The sequence below is a fragment of the Tupaia chinensis genome, unplaced genomic scaffold (genome assembly GCF_000334495.1).
Source record: "Tupaia chinensis unplaced genomic scaffold, TupChi_1.0 Scaffold000004_1, whole genome shotgun sequence".
NCBI classification, from domain to species: domain Eukaryota; kingdom Metazoa; phylum Chordata; class Mammalia; order Scandentia; family Tupaiidae; genus Tupaia; species Tupaia belangeri.
Genome location: NW_006159432.1, coordinates 442,804 through 449,420, shown reverse-complemented (window position 1 = coordinate 449,420; position 6,617 = coordinate 442,804).

Here is a 6,617-nt window from a genome sequence, read left to right as displayed (position 1 = left end):
AGTCCACCTGCCCAATAGCAAAAACTAAATAACAATAATAATTAATAAAAATAAATGAATGAAAATCAATGTAACATGATATTACATAACAATATACTGAGAAAAATATATGGAGAAAAAAATCGAGGCAGGATAATATAAGAAAATAATTCAATTAAATCTTTCTCTGAGCTGAAACAATTAGTTCTCTCCCCAAAAATATGCTTTTTTTTTCTTATTTCCCTTTCCTAGAAAATGCTATCATTGTGATAAGCAGTCCAGGCTATAATGGCCTCAAGCCAGGGAACTTCTGCTCTTTTTTTTCAAATATTTATACCAATACTCTGCATGGACATCTGACAAATGGATATTGTTCTTATTCCTATTGCAAAACAACATCCTGTAATGCACTGTCCTGTTTTTTTATTGAAAAGGTGACAAACTATCAAAATGCTGTTAGGAATAAAAATTGCATATGTGGTCATAACAAAGCAATGGAAAAACGTGGAAAAATACCAAACTTCAAGTGCATGCTCTGATTTAAATTGCTTCTTAAATGACTGCCACTTACTGTGAAAGGCACAAGCACTCTATAGACTTCCAACACAATGCCAACCCCACCCCAGCCTCCATGTATGCTCCCAGGGTAAAGCTATGTCAGAGTGACCAAAACAATGTACCAGGAAAGTCCATTTGTTCGTTACACTTTGAGATTCTTTTGTGGTATGGAAGAAATACAGAAGGCAATGAATGTTTGACTCTCCTTTACCCCAGTCTCACCAGGATATGTTTCAGATAAAAGGCTTGTCTAAGCATGGGGCCAGCCCTGTAGCACAGTGATTAAGTGCTATGCCTAGGGAACTAGATCCCACATGGCCAACTGTGGTTCAAATGCCAGCCATGTGTGAGTGTATCCCAAATCTCCATGATATGGAGAGTGGAGGAAAAAGGAATATAGCAAAACCACACCCCACTGGAGGGGGTCCTCTATTTCTCTCTGGCGAGTACATGGACCCTCTGACAATTAAAAAAAGAAAAATTGGTCTAAGAAATACCAACCATTTGTTGAGTCAGTGTCCTTACAAAGGCTTGCTTAGCATATATTGGTCAAAGGCCATTAGGGACATGAGAGAAAGTGTCAAGAGGTTCAAGTTATTACACTTGCCTTGCCTGGGCCGAGAACCCATACACAACAGTAGGAAATCATGATAGGAAGTTATATCTAGTCTTTACAACACAGCAGGCACATACATAACATACCCTGGCTGGTTTAGAAAGGGAAAAAAAGATTTCAGAATTAACATATCTGGCAGAGGGTTTTATGAGGCATGCACTTAATATGTATCCACATTTTCTTTTGACTGAGCACAGGGAAATGACAGAGAGGTGGTAGAAAGGATTGCACAATAGTTCTTAGGAAAAGAAAGGTAGATACTTCATCCATGTAGTAAAAACTGTCTAAGGTATAATAATATTCTGCTGCAGTTGCCTGTGATTACTTTTCAAACTATGCGTCTTATCTTCTGGTCCCATACGGAGGAAGGTAATTAAATGAGAGCCTTCTTACGGTCTCATCCTCTAGGTACCTGCCTCAGAACTGCATTCTCAGCAAAGCAATGTTGTAACTAAGTCCCTCCGGCAATTCCAGTCCTAAGTATCTCCACCCCTTGGAAAGACTCCAAGACAGAACTACCTCCTACTAAATCTCACTTGATAGTAAACAGTACCAAACCGTATTGTACCTTAAGTTGTACTGATTACATTCGTGAAGCAAGACCCCATTTGTATTCTACGTGATTTTCATCAAGTAGAGATGAAAAGAAAAACAAAGTTTTAACATCTTTAAAAAGATGTTGAGGGATGACTCTGTTAACACAGAGGTTAAGGGAGTGGGATTCCACATGGTCCACAGGGATTTGAATCCCCACACCAGCAGCTTGAAAGACACCACATGGGGAACCAGCAGTTAGCGTAATGGCTATGTCGCTGAACTCCCACGTAGTCGACCACAGTTCACGTCCCGGACCCGGTGGCTTAGAACTCACGCCGGGAGCGTGTGCCTGTGTGCCCAAGATCCCGAGAGGAGAATGGAGGAGAAGGGATTGCGGCATGACCATCCCCTCTGGGGGGTGATTTCTCGCTCTGCCCTATAGCGCAAAACCTCTCCAAAAAAAAAAGAAAAACAGAAAGACACCACATGCATGTGTGTGTGTGTGCCCCAAATCCTGACAAGCTAGAGAAATGAGGGGAAAAGACTGCACTATGACCACACCCACCAAAACTTCTCTCGCTTTCTGGAGAACACATGCACCATCTGGCAACAAAAGAAAAAAAAAAAAAGTAAAGATGTTGAGCCAGATTCTTAACAACCACTATGTTACTTGCTGGAACATTACTAGGGCTCATCAATATTTCCCACTCCCTTCCTATTCCTGGATACGTAGAATAATTCTTTCTTTATTTAGTGAAATTAAACATGGACATCTGCCTTGTTTGGCCAATGAAGTGAAGTGGAAGTAATGGGTATCTTTTCTGGGCAGCCTCTGTATTGGTCATCGATAAAATGCTAAAGCTTTCAAAATTATTCAACACCCAAAAAGAAGCTTAGATCCTGTTTTATCTCATAAAAATTCAAATGTAGCATTTTTATTAAAATTGGGTTACTAGAATACCACAAAATCCCCTTCCATAGTTCATAATTTTCACTCCAATTAATGTTCTATATGTTGTGACAAGAAAATTGAGCCATTGCCTAATGCGATTGCAATTATGAAGCAAGTCTAAGGTTACAATTAATTTAAATCACAGTAATGACTCAACATTATCAGTCTGGCCTCTGAATCATAAAAATCTAAGCTGCAAGCACTTCATGCAAAAAATGTATCAGGCTAATTCCTTAACAAATCATTTAGTAGCCTGATAATATTTCAAGGGTATGGAGGAGATACTTTTTAGTCTACAAATATAAAAAGTGATCATCTTAATAGTTTGTGTGCTTCCCTGGTCCTAAACAAAAGTAAGTCTTCTGAAAGTTATTGTAACAGATATTTAAACTTCAGGGCTCAGGAATTATTTTTTTTAGAAATGTTCTCTTATTTTAAATAATCAGATAATGGGGTGATCTTCCATCTCTTAAGTAAATCAAAAGCTACATGAATGGGGGCCAGTAGGTGGCATGGTGGCTAAGGCACTGGACTCTCACATGGTGGACCATGGTTCAAGTCCCAGACCTGGTGGCTTGCTTTCTCACTTTCCCTCTCTCTCTCTCTGTCTCTCTCTAGTGAGTACACATGCCTTACAGCAAAACTTAAAATAATAATAATACATTTTTAAAGCTACATGAATAGGAGTTTACAGTGATTCATACAAAAAGGATCTATGAAGCACCGTCTATGGTGCTCAGTTATGCTTGGTGTTGAAAAAGAAATGATAATATAGAGAGATGTGAGTTCTACCCTCCTCAAACTTACAGCCTAACAACCTCTGCGTATGCACTGCTGTTTTCTCTCCAAGTTTTGAGGTGCGAAGGATTCAAGAGAGGGATTTGGGAGATGAAGGCTGGAATCAGCAGGAGCTGACTTTGCTCCTGTGCTGGGAAGCTGATGCTTGTAGGCTGTGCCCTCAGCTGGAGCTACTGATGCTGCACTTTGCACATGGCCTCTGCTTGTAGCCTGGGATTTATCATAGCATGGAAACCTCATTATAGTCAGATATTTTACCTGATGGCTCAAGACTCAAAAAAAGAAGAGTGATAAGACAGAACTGGCATTTGCCCTTTAAGACCTAGCATTGGAAGAATCCAATGCCACTTCTACCACACTCACCTACCCTGATACAAAGGGATAGAGTGTAGACCCTACCTCTCAGTGAGAGTCAAGGTTACAGATTAGAAGGTGATGTGGTATGGAAGAACATTGGCAGCCATCTCCAGCTACCGAGATCTGCCCCAAGCTCTCTCCTGAAGTTAAATGCTCCTCTGTCTTATTCAATGCTCCTTGGTAATATTCAAACATATTCCAAGTAGGAAGAATGGAATAATAAGCATTGTGTAAACATCGCCTAGCTTCAATAATGACCAACAATCTATCAAGTCAAACAATAAATGTCAAGGATGGCTAATAGGGCAGAAATTAAAAATAGGAATGTCAGTTTTACCATAAGACAGAAATAGAAATATTATGGACAGTAGATAAGAAAAACTCAATAACTGCACCCTGAGGGACATTTAATTCAGAGCCTACATCCACACAACTCAATAACCCTATGGATACCCTGTATTCTTGCACTGAAAAATAACAGTTTTCTAATAATGACCCTCCCCATCTAGATGAGGTTAAATTCTATCTAGTATTTTCCGAGAAGGAAGGCAGCAAAATGTGTGCTATATTTTATAAAGATTTGCATTTAAAAGAGGTACTTTTAGGGATACGCACATTAATCTCACATAGAACAATTCATTTCTCACAGCTCATTTCTAGGTCATTACTGCTCACTCAGAAAAGATGCAGTCCTAGGTTGCTTTTGCTCAGATGAGATAAAAAGAAAGCACTGGGCAGGTTGCATTTTCTAGAACTAATGCCCAAATTCCACCCACAACTACCACGCTGGCACATACAGCACATTCAAGTAGCTGTGTGCCAACGTACGCACACATTTGTACACAAACACCTGTTCTGGGTATTTAATTTTGATCCTTATCTCCTAAAACTATTTACCCCCCCCCACCCCAAAAAAATTTTTTCCTACAGACTTCAGTTCCCAAAGCAGTTAAACTGTTGAAACAACTGGACACAATCTAAAGTCTATAGGCCATTTACTGTAAGGAAGCCCTAATATCCCTGTCGGGTTTTCCCCCAGCAAATTTGCAGGCCTTGTAATAATCTGTTTAGAAGTATATACAAAGTCAGTTTGTGTCTCTTAAGTACACACTAGTCAACAGCTGAGAAGAATCAAACACAGTTAAAAACTCTGGGACTGGACAGTGACACAGTGGGAAAATGCAATGCTATGTCTGCTAAGTAAACCCACATGGGAAGGTTCTCAGTTCACACCTGGAGACTTCCCTGAAGGTGTCAGGCACTGTTGTGCCCATGATTAGGGCTAGTTGAAGCCAAGAGTAGATCACGGTGTCAAGATGCCACAAGCATGCTGTATTCTCTCTCTCTCTCTCTCTTTCTCTCTCCCCCCTCCCTTTTTCACTCATTAAATAAATAAATAAATAAATAAATAAATAAATAAATAACCCCCTCCCTTTTTCACTCATGGAATAAATAAATAAATAAATAAATAAATAAATAAATAAACTTCTTATAAAAGTCTGGAGAGGATGGTATAGTGGTTGAGATGCTAGATTCCCACATAGTCAACCATAGTTTTGGTCCCAGACTCAGTGACTTGAAACTTATGCCAGGCATGCATGCGTACGTGTGTGTGTGTGTGTGTGTCCAAAATCCTGAGGGGAGAAGGGATTGAAGCATAGCCATCCGCCCTGGAGAGGGGCGATTTCTCACTTTCTGTCTCTCTGGTGAGTACCCATGCCCTATGGTAAAAAAAACTCTCTAAATAAATAAAAGTATGGGCAGTTTATGTGAAGTATTGGCACTACAGTTTATCAGTAGAGGATAATATATGGTGGGATCATTAATGTAAAAAAGAGGCATTTGATACTATTTTTAAGTTTAATGTTGATCTTTTTAAACCTCTGAATGCCATCAGACATATAAAGGATATAGATGAAGAAGTCTCTTGTCCCAGTGTTCCCGTCCATCCACAATGTTACCTTTGAGTTCCACAATGACTTCTAAAACAATATTTCTCATTGAGCAATGGAAAATGTGAGTTATTTTGTAACGTCACTGAATAGCTCTTGAATAAACTGCGGCATAAAGTTCTTTAGACCAGGAATAAGTGATGGGATGTGCAAACCAGGTAAATAAACAGGGAATCAAAGAGCACAGGGAGATGTGGCAATATAAAAACAAAAAGCCGAAAAAGCAATAGCGATATTGGTCTCTTTGATTGTTTAAGAAACGTTGGTGAACTTTAAAAAGCTCGCTCTCTCATTCTACACCTCCATCCAAGTCTCTGAGCTTTATTTTCCTTTACTTTTTTTTTTTAACTTCTCTAACTGAAAAGTATAATTGTTTCTTTGTTTTCGTTATGAGAGCCTGTAGGTTGCAAGTGACTGTGGGCTGTTACATTGTGGCTGCCAAGAGGACCTATAATGTGAAGTCAGAGGACTAAGAGAGGCTGCAGTCTTCGTGCACAAGCTGTAGAATCTCCAAAAAAAAAACAGGCATCCAGACACAAACCCAGGCAGTGTAGAAAAGGTACAAAGGAGGGCTGGCTCCTGCCAAGAGGAACTATAATGTGAAGTCAGAGGACTAAGAGAGGCTGCAGTTTCGTGCACAAGCTGTAGAATCTCCAAAAAAAAAAAACAGGCATCCAGACACAAACCCAGGCAGTGTAGAAAAGGTACAAAGGAGGGCTGGCTCTGTGGCACAGCAGTAATGAGCTGCTCAAGAAAAGCTAAATTCCTCATGGTGAGTGAGTTCAAATCCCAGCCTGGTCAGCCTAAGACACCCTGGGCACACACAATATAGCACTCAAGACCCAATGGAGGGCTGGAGAAAGGGCAT